Source organism: Phocoena phocoena, chromosome 16, assembly GCF_963924675.1.
Source record: "Phocoena phocoena chromosome 16, mPhoPho1.1, whole genome shotgun sequence".
NCBI lineage: Eukaryota > Metazoa > Chordata > Mammalia > Artiodactyla > Phocoenidae > Phocoena > Phocoena phocoena.
Genome location: NC_089234.1, coordinates 9,452,982 through 9,467,023, shown reverse-complemented (window position 1 = coordinate 9,467,023; position 14,042 = coordinate 9,452,982).

The following is a 14,042-nucleotide window of genomic DNA, read 5'->3' as shown; positions in this document are numbered from 1 at the left end:
TACCATTTAAAAGCTACATGTTGAATGAAGGTACGTGCTCATGAAATAGAGTTACATAACCAGTACCTAGCAGGCTGAGCCAGTTGGGATGCACCTGTATATCTGTTCAGAACCTTTGCGTTTCCAGTGTCCAGCTGGCTACTGTTAGGTTGAAGCACAGGAATCGCCACATTGGCAATTGTCAAAATATTGACAGCTTCGTAGGGTTCAAACTAGCACAGGATTTTGTTCTTGGTTCGGTTTTTCATGGTTCTGGAGCTGCTTTATGTAGTAGGTAGGTTTGACTTTCTGAATAAATAGTTAAATCTTGGATATCTGAGATCAGTTTCCTTTTGTCCTCGGTATCCTCAGCTCTGCATTTTCTGTTACCAAGGACCGTCAAGGCACGCAAGGAATCTTGCACCTGGGAAGAGGGATGCAAGGAACTGGGAGAGACAATGGTGGGAATTAATGGGCTGGATGACCCAACCCAGATCAAAGCCTCGTGTAGTTTTGGGATGGTATTTATGACTTTCCCTTTAGTTAATATTTTCCTTCCTGATTAAGTTTTGCTTCTGCCAAGCTTAAAAGTAATCTCTGTCCTCTGAGCACAGACTCACTCTGTGAAAAGGGTATGAGTGTGCTGGGAAGGAACCGACAAGCCTGTTCAGGGTTAACTGTGCAGAGCCAGCCTACGGCCAGACGTCTGAAGGTCGGTGGCATTTATACTCTCATGTGGGCTGCTCTTCACAGGCTGGAATATCTCCCTCGCGACTAGAGATCACTTGATGTGCCTGTCTTGGAGTTGTCAGCCAATTTGCAAGCCTCTCTGGGCGCTTTCTGATTTGGGCTTTGTTGCTTCTCAGCGGCTGCATCTCGGAGGAGGGTGATGCAGGATCTCCCATCTCGGAGACTCCTCTTATCAAACCCCAGGCCTCGGTTGGACTGATTGTCCGGTGCTCCTGTCGACCGAACGTAGCTCTCCAAACCAGCAATTTCAAAGCGCTTTTCTTTCTCTGGCTTGCATCTCACTTTCAGCCTGAGCTGAGTCTTTGGCCTTAGCTCTTGCCCTATTACGTGATCGTGTGCACTTGGGGATTCAGGAAGAAAAAAATCAAGGGGGCCTGTGAGGAAGGGCTATTGTGTTAATACCTTCCAGATGGTGATGTGAAATAGGAGATAAGATGCTCTCGCCCATCTGGCCCGACAGGACGTGATATGCTCGGCTTGTATCTTGGGGGCCGTTATCACACTCCCGTGACAGCCAAGGTCACTCTGGTGTTTGTCCTTAGACGGGGGCTTAATTTGGCAACTCTCTCCGATCTCTGAAATGAAACCTGCTATCAGTTCAGTGGGGGATCCGCCAAGGACTCAAAAGCCCTGGACAGGGTGTCAAGAGACAACAGCTGGTGACGGCATCTCACTACAGCTGGGCTTGGAGGACTGTCGGGCTGAGTGCCAGCCCTGAAGCAACATGCCCTGTGTTTCTCAGGTCTCGTGTGGGTGGCGACTGCATCCAAACAGTTAATGGGACCAGTTTTTGTTAGTGATGATCTTGGTGAGGTACTGAATCAGGGATGGCAAACTCTGACCCGTTAGTAGTGGTTCCTTAGGGATCTGTGTTGAGAAGGATTCAGAGGTCTTGTCCAGCTGGGCCTCGCAGGAAAGAATGCCTTGATCGACATGCCATTTCTGTCTGCTGAAAGTATGGTGAGTTTATTTGCCCTTTTTTTTTGTCAGCCCTTCCCTTAAAAAATAAAAGGCTTAAATTAAATCAACATTTCCTTCATCTTCCAAAAATACAAATACTTTACATGAATTTGAATTCAGCTTCTTTGTTATTCCATAGGAGACACTGATTAACTCCTTACATGGGAAAAGGGATTAGTGGACTTTTACAACTAGAAGGGTCTTTGCAGCCCTATTCCTGGCCCATTTTATAGGGGAGGAGATCAAGGGCAAGTGAATGTAAGTGCCTTGCAGAAGCCAACTGAGGGGAATTCCTTGGCGGTCCAGTGGTTAGGACTCCGCGCTTCCAGTGCCGGGGGCACGGGTTCGATCTCTGGTTGGGAAACTAAGATCCCACGTGCCACGTGGCATGGCCAAAAAGAAAGAAAAGAAGACAACTGAGAAGGCAGATGTGGACCCCGTCTCAGGGCTCTGCCCCGCTCTGTGCTGGGCTTGACAGCTGCCCACAGGTTCCCACTGAGGGCTGGGAGTGGTACTGGGCATTGGAAAGGGCCCGACTCCCTGAGAATAACGTCTCTAAGACAAGTCACTGCCGCTCATGGGAGACTTGAGTGGACAGGAGCTGGCAAGGGAGGCTGACCTGGTTATCTGCTCCAGCAACAAGGCCCTCTGGCAGCTCAGGGGGCCTTGGAGGGGCCCTATGGAAGCTTTCCCTCGGGGTCTGGAACGAGGGCTGACTTCGTGGGCATGTGACCTGGGCAGTCACCCAGGGCCCCGTGCTCGGTTCAGCACGTTGCTGTCGTCACCCTCCTGAAATTCTCACATTTCAGGCACACGGGGCCTTGCGTTTCCACTTTGCTTTCATCTGCATTCCTGCAGCTTATGTTGCTGGTCCCACCTCAAGACGGTTGGACTCTGAGATTCCAAGAAGATAGGACAGTTGTCCCACTGTCGGTGGCCTGCACGTTTGGGAGGCCAGGGGGCGGGAGGGAAGGAGCTGCCATGTGCTGTGCACTTGTTCCGGGCCAGGCCCCGTGCTGGGGGCTGGAGAGACCACAGTGGCTGAGTCTCTAATAGGAGAAGAGGACGTGTTAGCAGAAAACAACAGCATATGCAGAAGCCAGGCCCAGTTAAGCCTGGCAATGCAGGGTGGACATCGTTACCCCTGCTGGGGATGGGGGGAGCTTCCTCTTTTGGGTGACACTGCAGGATGATTATGGGGTGGGCTAGGAGGGGGCCTGAGAGAGGTAGGCGGGGATTCAGGGGCAGGGTCTGCTAGAGCAAAGACACAGAGGCAAGAAACTGCCAGGAGCCCTTGGAGACTGGCTTGGTGGGGTCAGGGCAACAGGAGGACAAACCCGGGAGGGGACAGAACTGGGCTGCGGGAGCCCCAGCTTGCGAGGTCCAGGAGTTTCACCTGTATTCCACCAGGTGTAAGGCGTGGAAAGTGGCGGGGGGTGGCCTTCAGGCAATGAAAGGACCTGATCAGGGCTTCCCTGGTGGCGCAGTGGTTGAGAGTCCGCCTGCCGATGCAGGGGACACGGGTTCGTGCCCTGGTCCGGGAAGATCCCACATGCCGCGGAGTGGCTGGGCCCGTGAGCCATGGCCGCTGAGCCTGTGCATCCGGAGCCTGTGCTCTGCAACGGGAGAGGCCACAACAGTGAGAGGCCCGCGTACCGCAGAAAAGAAAAAAGAAAAAAAGAAAGGACCTGATCAGAACTCGAGTTGGGACATCCTGGTGTCTGTGTGTGTGTTGGGGGGTGGATGTGCAGGAGCCCTGCCCAGAGAGGCTGCAGGCCTGGACCAGCAGGACAAAGGGGACAGATTCTGGAAGGACAAGGGCTGTGACTCAGCATGGAGGGGCGATGATGGGGCGAGAGAACAAGGAGAGTCAAGGACAGTCTCAACTTCTGGTCCAGGGCCTGGACAGCTGGTGGGGCCACTAGCCAAGCTGGGGAGAAATTTGGGGGAGGAGGAGGGTTAAGAGGGGACAGTGGGACTTCTGTGGGGCCGGGAGGCATCTGTAGGTGCCCGTGTGTCAGAGCTTCGGTCGTGAGTCACTGAAGCTTTCCCTGTTGGGGCCTGACCTCCCCGCCTCTGGGGTTGGACCAAGGGCAGGCTGCAGACCAGTAGGGAGGGGCGCCATCATTCTTAAAAGAGCTGTTGAGTCATTTGTTTGGTGCCTTTAGCTGATGGGAACAGGCCAGCGCTGGAAGGGTGTGGCCCTGGTGGTCTGGGTGCCAACCAAGTGAAGGGTGGAGGGGGCAGGCATCGGGTCTCCAGGCTGAAGAGCTGAGGGGACCACAGGGTTTTCTCAGGGGTGGGGGCATGCGGTCAGCCTCGAGGCACCCTCATCACAGTGTAACTGTCACTGTGCTTCCCCGAGGGGTTGGCCTTGTTTTGAGGCCACAGCTCCTCCCCTCTGCCAGGGTTTTCAAAGGCAGAAACCTTTCCTTGCACTTTGATGGAGTTGTGTCCACGAACTGTGTCACCTATCCTGTTTGCATTAAATTAAATAAAATCTTCAGGGGGTGTGCAGAGGAAGGGGCTCGGCCAGTGTAATTTCTTTCGAAAGCAAATTTCAGACTGAAGGCTTGAGTTTGTAAGTGGCCTGTTCACTGCTTATGGATAAGAATAAATGTAGCTTTCCAGAGTGTGAAAATGGCTTTCTTAAGGAGCTTAACAGCCCCCCGTAGTTTTCATTATTCGTTTGAGTCATCTCTTTACGAAAAATGTTATTTCAGCCACTGTCCATGTTGTGACAAACAGCAGTTTGAACAGCCAAGGCGTCGTGCCATCTGTAAACCCACTTTGCACTTCTGCCGGTTCTGCCCACGAGCTCATTGTAATTTCTGTTCACGTGTGGATTGCCTTGCTCTGGGCTTAGCCAGGATCATTACTCTCTGCTCTGTTTTTCTCCTAGTTTCCATGAGGCCCAGGGGAGAAGGTCATGTGGTTCCAGCTCTGTCTCTGCTCCCTGAACCCGGTTTGGTCGTAGCCATTCGGGACTCCCCCCACCCCGTCCCCGGCTCTCCCTCTGCCTGTCCGAGTGCCCACTGTGGGTGGCCCGGCTGGATATTGGGCTGCTGGGGTGAATCTGAGAGACAAAGCCCCTGTCCTCAGGGAGCTCGGTCTCCCTCGCGGTCTTCAAGTCCCAGGTGATGGGAGTCACTGGTGATGGGAGTCACTGAGGAGGAGCTGGGGGCTTCCGGGTGTGTGCTAGGGGGTCCGTTAGAAAGTGGGCATGGAGCTGGACCCCAGCTTCGACCTCTGGCTGGGTTTCAGGCTCTCGGTGCTGTGTTAAGGATTCAGAGCCTGGGTTCCCATCCTGGCTCCCCCGCCTGCTCGCTCTGTGACCTCGCCTCTCCAAGCCTCGGCTTTGATCTCTGTAAAGTGAGGGTGGTGACATCTGACTCAAAGGCTGTTGTGGCGCTTCCCGAGGTCACGTATGTGAAGTATTTAACACAGGGCCGGGCTCACAGGCTCAGGCACCTAGGACAGAGCCACCCCGGACATTTGCACCAGCAGGGGCAAGCTACTGCTGTTTTCGTAGCTGCGGAATAGTGAAGGCCAAGCCAGGACGCGGGCAGCGGAGCAATTGCTGGCCCGGGGAGGAGGGGGGCTTCCAAGGCCAGGAGACAGCAGGGGCAGCCAGTGCTGTGGGAACCCGGGGATGGGGGTCCGGCTGGTCAGAGCAGAGCAGGTGAGGGTGAGGACCGTGGGGCGAGGCGCGGGGCAGAAGCCCGGCCCTGCAAGACCTGCTGAGAGCTGCGACGGGGATTCGGGGCTAGACTGAGAGTTCTTTCGCTGTACTGGGTGTGCGGTGCCCGTGGCAGCCGTCCTCCAGGCCGGGAAGCCAGCCTCGCAGGGGACGTGGAGGAGGTGGAGATTAGCAGGACACCCTTGACACGGAAACCTGGAAACCCTAACGTCCTGCCTTCCTGCAGTGCGGGAGCTGCCAGCAGGAGCTCACGCCCACAGGGAAGCAGTGAGTCCCCAGCACGAGGCTGTGAAACTCGTAACCCCAGATTCGACCTCTGGCTGGGTTTCAGGCTCTCGGTACTGAGCCACACAGTGTGGACAGCAGTGCGGACAGCCGGAGAGGCTGGGAGGGCTAACCCGCCCTGGAAGTCTGTGGACGGCCTTGCTAGTCTTGCTTTTGCCAAAGGGGAAGATCAGAACCTCTTTTGAGCTCCAAGCCTGGTGCCTTTTGGATCCAGGGGTGTGTCTGCAGGTGGCTGTCCTTCCTGCCTTCCCTCCTTTTTTTTTTTTTTTGCGGTACGCGGGCCTCTCACTGCTGTGGCCTCTCCCGTTGCTGAGCACAGGCTCCAGACGCGCAGGCTCAGCGGCCATGGCTCACGGGCCCAGCCGCTCCGCGGCATGTGGGATCCTCCTGGACCGGGGCACGAACCCGCGTCCCCTGCATCGGCAGGCCGACTCTAAACCACGGTGCCACCAGGGAAGCCCCTGCTACCTTCCCTCCTGCTGGGGGCCTCCCTGCACTCCCAGCCTTTCCCTGGATGTCCAGCAGGGGGCACTCACCCATTAAACCAGGGACAGGGCTGTGCTCTGGGAATCCTTCCCCAGGGAAGAGGGATCCCGGCAAGTTCCTGGTGCAGGTTCCTTGGTTACACATCAGCCTCTTCACCTCGACTTTTCTCAGCCTCAGAGTTTTGGGCCAAATCCTGGGGAGTTTGCAAAATTGTATTTTAGTTTTCAACTCCCAGAGTTTCACTGCTTATTAAAAAGTGATGAGAAACGATCATATGAAATTCCCTTCCCCCAAACAAAACTCAAACAAGACAACTCAGTGTTCTGACACCCGAGCTGCCTGCAGCCTAAGGGGTGGGGGGGGGAATTCACAGCCTGGCCTGGGGGCTGCTGCACTGGAAGGTGCACCCCGACTGTGTCTAAGTAGAGGCCTGGGGAACCCGGTGGGGAGCCAGTGTGCTGGGTCTTTAAATACCCAATGCCATGTGTGTGACTGGGTTGGGAGGGGTGAGCCGGCCTGATGAATGTGCCAAAAAGGAGCCGAGTTCCGCTGGGAATAATTCTCCCTTTGTGTCCCCAGCACCCACCCAGCTGCTGCCCGTGTGGATCTCACTCCCCCGGCCTCAGAACACACATCTTTGCCTTCCGCCCCAGCTGGTGATGGACACGCACCTTTGCCTTCCACTCCAGCTGGTGATGGAGTCGAAGCTTCCGTTCCCTCCTGCCAAGGTCTAGCCAAGGACTTAAGCAGGTATTGTACAAAGCTCTCCTTCCAAGCCGCTGCCCCCAGAGAGGAGGGGCCTGGTGGTCTCTGTCCCTTAGGCCCTGGGGAGCTGCATTTAGGATGGGGCCAAGAAGGCGTTGACAGTTTGGACCCGTGATGCCATGTGTGATTGTTTGGGCTGTAGTTGATTTGAAGTTTATCCATGCTAGCAAGCTCTCCATGTAACAAAGGGGACGTCCTGTGTGAGTATTGGTGTATTAATTGGCGTTCTCCGGAGAAACAGAACCAGTGGGATATATATACACACATACAGGCAGAACTTGTTTTATTGTACTTTGCAGATGTTGAGTTTTTTACAAATTGAAGGCTTGTGGCAACCCTGAATTGAGCAAGTCTATTGGCTTCATTTTCCCGACATTTGCTCCCTTCGTGTCTCTGTGTCACATTTTGAGGATTCTCGCAATATTTCAGACTTTCGCATTAGTATATTTGTCATGGTGATCTGTGATTGGTGATCTTTGATGTTACTATTGCAAAAAGATTATGACTCACTGAAGGCTCAGATGACGGTTAGCATTTGTTAGCAATAAAGTATTTTTTAATTAAGGTATGTACAATGGTTTCTTTAGACAATACTATTGAACACAATAGTCTACAGTATAGTGTAAAAGTAACTTTTATATGCATTGGGAAACCAGAAACTTTGTGTGACTCACTTTATTGTGATATTCGCTTTATTGTGGTAGTCTGGAACCATACTTATATTACCTCGGAGGTCTGCCTGTTTAGAGAGAAATTTATTTTAAGGAATTGGCTCATGAAAATGTGGAGACTGGCAAATCCCAAAACTGCAAGGCAGGCCAACAGGCTGGAGGCCTGGGGACGCATTGATGTTGTAGCTGGAGTCCAAAGGCCGTCTGCTGGCAGAACTCCTTCTTCCTTGGGGAACCTGAGTCTTTGTCTCTTAAAGCCTTCAACTGATTGGGTGAGGCTCACCCACATTATGGGGGGTAATCTGCTTTACTTAAAGTCTACTGATTTAGATGTTACTCTTATCTAAAAAACCTTCACAGCAACATCTACACTGACCAGATATCTGAGTACAATGGCCAAGACAGCACTTAAAATTAATCCACAGCAAGTATTTAGAACTCCTGTTTCTATGCAAATGGCTGGTTCTGATTAGAAACTATTCTGCTTAGCTATTAAGTCCTCTAAAGAGCATTTTCAGATAGTCTTTTCTTGTGGAGGGCTAAACACACCTGGGTGTGTTGAGAAGGGGAAGCCTGTGGCCTCAGAGAGTCCTGCTACTGGGGAGGCACAGAGGTGCCCAAAGCTAAGCTGAAGGAGAGAGTGAGAGTACAAGGGGTGGCCAACGCATTGATGATCACCTGCCAAGCCAGTGTCCAGAAGTAATAGAGGAATCAGGGGAGAGGAGGCTCGTTGTGTGCAGATGTGGTTCTAGAACACGCAGTGATGAGGAGGTGGGGATGGAGCTGGACCTGAATCTCTCTTATCTGGATGATACTCCATGGAGCAGACGCTCTTCCTTGCCCATTATCTCTTGAGGTCTACCTGCCTCTCTGTTGGTCCCTTGTCCCCGAGGGCTTCCCGGGGGAGGCAACTTCTAAGCTGAGAACTGAAGGCTAAGTGGACTTAACTACACACGGGCAGGGGAGGGAACAGCATCTGCAGAAACCTTGAGGAAAGAGAAGGGAGCAAAACTGAAGAGGTCCCTTGGAGGCTGGGGCAGGCAGAGAAGGGAAGGGGGTAGCACAGTGGTCAAGGGCCGGTGGTTGGCACACCGTGGCTCATGTTAAGGATTGGGGGCTTTATTTTTTTTTCTCGGTAGAATTTTTTTCGATTAATAGATTTCTTTTAAGAATAGTTTTAGACTTACCAAAAAAAATCGAGACAGTAGTATCAAGTGTACCCATTTACCAAGCACACAGTTGCCCTATTATTAACATCTCAGCAGCAGCGTGGTTCATTTGATGCAATTCATGAACCAATACTGACACATTGTTATTAACTAAAGTCCACAGTTTATTCCGATTTCCTTACCTTTTCCCTAATGTCCTTTTTCTGTCCCAGGACCCCATCCAAGATACGACATGGCACTTAGTCTTTACGTCTCCTTAGGCGCCTCTTGGCTGTGACTGTCCCTCAGACTCTCTTGTTCTTGATGACCTTGACAGTTCTGAGGAGGACTGTCAGGTACTTTGTCGAATGCCCCTTAGCTGGGATTCGTCTGATGTTTTTCTCATGATTAGAGTAGAGTTATGGGTTTGGGGAGGAAGATCACAGAGGTAAAGTGCCATTTTCATCACATCATATCAAGGGTACTTACCGTCAACGTGTTTTATGACTGTTCACGTTGACCTTGATCGCTTGGCTGGGGTCGTGTTGACTGTCAAGTTTCTCTTTTTTGTCCCCTTTTCCATACTGTCCTCTTTGGAAGGAAGTCACTATGGGCACATGTCAGGACTGGGGAGTTGTGCCCCCTCTTTTAGGGGGAGTATCTACATAAATTTTTTGGAATTCTTCTGCATGGGAGATTTGTCTCTTCTCCTCCATTTATTAACTTATTCAGTCATTTATTTATATCAATATGGACTCGCGGGTATCTATTTTATACTTTGAGTTATAATACAATACTACTTTATTTGGTCGCTCAGATTGTTCCAGCTTTTCGGCCATTGGGCCATTGGCTCCTAGGGCTTTATTTTAAGAAAGTCCAGAAGCCCGGAGGCAGGCAGAGATCTGAGCAGATTTGCATTTTTAAAAGATGTCTCCAGCTGCTTGGCAGGGCAGGAGTGGTTTCAGGACTGATCAGGGCCCCCAGACCCTGAGACTCCCTGTCCTGGCCCAGCGGACTGGACAGGACCAGGGACAGCTGTGGTCCCATCGCCCTAAGTACACCCTCAGGTGTGGCTTCAGGTTGTTGGCCAGCTCCAGTGTCTCTCCATGGCTGCTCTTTTCAGCGGGGCTGTGGCCTGGATCCAGGGATCCAAATAAGTCCTGTCTTTTTCCCTTTGGCGGGTCCTTGGAAGTTTGCGAAGCAAGTTTCAAAAATGTACAAATGAAAATTTCATTTCACTGAAATGGAAGTTGTTATTCGCCAGGTCTGGGCCAGAGTCTGAGGTCCCTGTTGGTCTCATGATTTGGAGATACATCCTCCATCAGTGCCCATCTCCAGCCAGGCCTCTCTTGTTGGAGCTGTTACGCCCTCTGTGTGTTTTCACCATGCCCAGGCGACGGCAGTGCCCCTGACATCTATGGCTTTGTCTTCCCCTCTTTGGGCTTGGAGGGGAGAGCAGTGGGGCAGTGAGACCTGGTGTCTTAGCAAAGAAAGCCCAGGGCACATCTTATTACAGAATCGACAGATGTTCTGTTCTTGCAGGCATGCTGGGTGACTTCCTGCAGCCTCCCCCTGCTTCTGATGGCTGCTGTGGAAATGATGACATAATCCCACATTTCCAGTGCAAATGGCTTTTCTCCCGGAGTTTTCCCACCCTCCCCCCTCCCCCATGTCCACTGGTAATCATTAGGCCACAAGCCTTGGGGAGAACAGATGTGACTTTGAGAGAGTCCATGGGGAGGAGAGGGGGCTTCATTTCTCTGCTTCCCAACCCTGGCTGAAGCAAAGGGGGTGTCCTGGGAGGGACACTGTCCACCAAGGTGGCAGAGCTCCGACAGGCCTTCCTCGTTCCTTCAGCCCTGCCCGTCTGTGGCGTTTGTGCCCAGCAGACACCCTGACCCGTCTGCGGCGTTTGTGCCCAGCAGACACCCTGACCTACTAAAGCTGTTTGGAGAGCATTATGTGGCGATTAGTCGAGCTTTAAGAGGCTGGAGCCAGACAGGGAATCTGAAGATAAAGACTTTCCAGGAGTGCAAGTCGAAAGCCCTCACTCTTGCAAAGGCAGCCACAGCTGACCAGGGGCTTTGGACCTCGGGGGGCTTATGGCAAAGAGCCTGCTGTGTTGGCACATGGGGCAGGCAGATATGAACCTCAGCAAACATCAGAGCTGACCTCCCGCTCTGCCTACTGGGGATGGCGGTCCCTAAGGAATCGGTAACTTGGAAACCTGGCCAGCGGCTGCCTGGACGACCCAGAAGGAATGAGACGGGGGAAGCAGCTGAACTTCTTGCAAGGAGGAGCTGGTTCTGTGTTGGTGCAGGAAGGCCAGGGGGCAACAACCCTGAGACATACCACCCTGAATGCAGCCTGGCGTCTGGGGAGAGGCAGGTGGCCTGGGCTCACCACGGTTTCTGGTGGGATGTTTGGCCCACCGTGGGCAGCCCTCAAATGCTCCCGTCTCTCTGTCAGCACCTCTCCCAGACTTGAGAGCTTTTCCTAGCGGGAGAGGGAATGAGGAGACCTTCTCCCTGGCCTCTAGGGTGGTACGCTTCTCCTGCCAGCTCAGGGGAGTGAACCCCTTAAGAAATACCGCACATCCTTGCGCACAGCTCAGGGGAGTGAACCCCTCGGGAAATACCGCACATCCTCGCGCACAGCTCAGGGCAGTGAACCCCTCGGGAAATACCGCACATCCTCGCGCACAGAGCCAGGCCGTTTGCCCACTCACAGCTCAGTGGTTAATTTCGTAGGTGGGGTCAGGACCATCCTTGGGGTTGCTGATGCTGAGACTCTCTGGTGATGAGATGCTGCACTGAGCAGACTGGGGTCTCATCTGGCCTCATTCATTGGTTTACGTGAACCCAGTTTCATTTCACTCACTCTCCTGCCTGTCAGACCCACTTCTTGCCCTGGGCGTGGATATGTTGCTGAGAATCACCGTCCTGGCGGGACAAGCAGAGGCTGTCTGACCTGGGCCTCCGGCTCTCGGCCAGTCTCATGAACAGGCACCGGTGTTTGGGGGCTGCTGAGCTTCCCAGTGTTTGCAGGCAGGCGTGTCTGAAGCTCCACCTGGCTGGCTTCAGCCCCAGGAGCACAGCGAGGAAGCCCGTCACTCTGTTCTCCAAACACAGTTCGGTAAATGGTGGCCTCCTCAGTCTGGGCGGAGCCAGTATGGAGCAGGCGGGACCCGTGATCCCAGCTCTCAAATTCTTTTTTTTTTATTTTAATTTATTTATTATTTTTTATGTTTGGCCGCATTGGGTCTTCATCGCTGCGCGTGAGCTTTTTCTATTTGTGGTGAGCGGGGGCTACTCTTCGTTGTGGTGCGCGGGCTTCTCATTGTGGTAGCTTCTCTTGTTGCAGGGCATGGGCTCCAGGCACGCGGGCTTCAGTAGTTGTGGCTTGCGGGCTCCAGAGCAGAGGCTCAGGGGCTCAGTAGTTGTGGCGCACGGGCTTAGTTGCTCCGCGACATGTGGGATCTTCCCAGACCAGGGCTCGAACCCACGTCTCCTGCACTGGCAGGTGGATTCTTAACCACTGCGCCACCAGGGAAGTCCCAGTCCTCAAATTCTTTTTCCCATTTCTGGGGGAAGACAGGAGAGTGGGCCGCCAGGCAGGGCTCCCCTGACCCTGCTTATTGGGGTGCAGTTGGGAGACTTCTCCAAAGCTGGAAGGGATTCTGACCTGATTTGGGGTCCAGAGAGGAGCAGGGTGTGCATGGAGCTTTGAGGGGCCAGTGAAGGCCTGGATGGAAGTCCCCAGCCCAGCTCTGCGGGCGTGGGAGGTGTCAGGGCAGCGTGAGGCCCGGGAGCCCGCCTTCCATTCCCAGTGGTGCCCCGGACCCCATGTTAGGTTGGCTGCCACTTTATAATTTTAGATATTTGCATTTCAGGAGGGTCTCTGTGTCCCCGGCATTGGGCATTTCGTGGGGCATATGGGAGGCATGGCCTCAGCCCTCCAGGAGCTGACCTGGCCCAAACCTCTGCTTTGTAAGGAGAAACTGGATGCTGGGGGTACTGAGGGGCGGCTACCCTAGTTTGAAAGGGTCAGAGCAGACCCCTCTGGAGGGCGATGTGGACCTCCCAGAAACCAGGGAGCCACACCTTGCTGTCCCCAATGCTAGGGGACCAGAGGCATGTTCCCAGGCTGGACAATTACTGCCCCAGGGAAATGTTGACATAAAGTAGGACCCCTTCATCTTTTTCTGCATTAATGGCTTAAAGAGATGCAAAAAAATGTGAATATACCATACACATATTCTGCACTGAACTTTTATAAGCTACCAGCCTCTGAAAGCTGTCACGAGACCTGGTGATGCCTCTCGCACATTTTCTTAGGGTCAGTGGGATGGGGCAGGAATTGGGTCAATCTGCTGTCACGGCAAGATTGTCTTCCCATGGACAGATCAATTCCTAAAAAATCCGGGTATTTGGGAAAAATAATCCCTTTTCCTCAGGCGCTAAGTTATAAGGTAATTGCATCCAGTGACGGTTAGGCAGGGTGCCTAGTGGGTTACATAGTTAGGGTCTATGGGATGGTTATGAAAAGAAGGAAGTATATTTAGGGTTTGGTAGCACACATGTGCACACACACATGTCCCCCCCCCCACACACACACTCAAACTCATTCAGTCACTGCCCTCAGATGTTATGCTAATTAGCTATCAGTAGATGCGCATGGTTGCTATTTCTGGCCCAGCTGTTCTGGATTTCTGTTCTATCACAGAGCCTTGAGTCAGCAGTTCTGGGACTCAGCGCCTGGTTTTCACCGCTCCGCTCGTAAGTAGGACAGCCCCGTGTCAGGCTCTGTGTCACTGCTAGTCAGGCATGGGAAGACATTTACTCCAGACCAGCTGACAACCGGCCACCTTCCTGAACTGGCCTCTGCTCTGGGGCAGCGGACGTCACAAGGACCCAACGAAGGAAGGACCATGAGTTTTAGAGCTTCTGCACGTGCTCTTTTGCATTTTCATCTTGGAAGCATTTCCACGCTGAACGGCCACTTTGGGGCCACTACGGAGAACCCTCTCTCAGTCCAGATGGGTGGAACCTGCAGTTCTCAACCTGTTTCTCCAGTCTGGCTTCAGAAACCAGCTTCACTGTCCATTTTGACAGCTGGGAGATTCCATCTCTGTTTACACTTGAATGTTCTCTTTAAAAGGTCTCTTACTCCTGGTAACCTCTAAAACCAGTAGGCTTAAGCTCTAGAGGAACTCAATAGATTAACACAACAGTCAAATCAAATACAATATTTTAGCTCTTTTAACAAGGACTGAAATGTTTTTATAGTGCTTTTGCA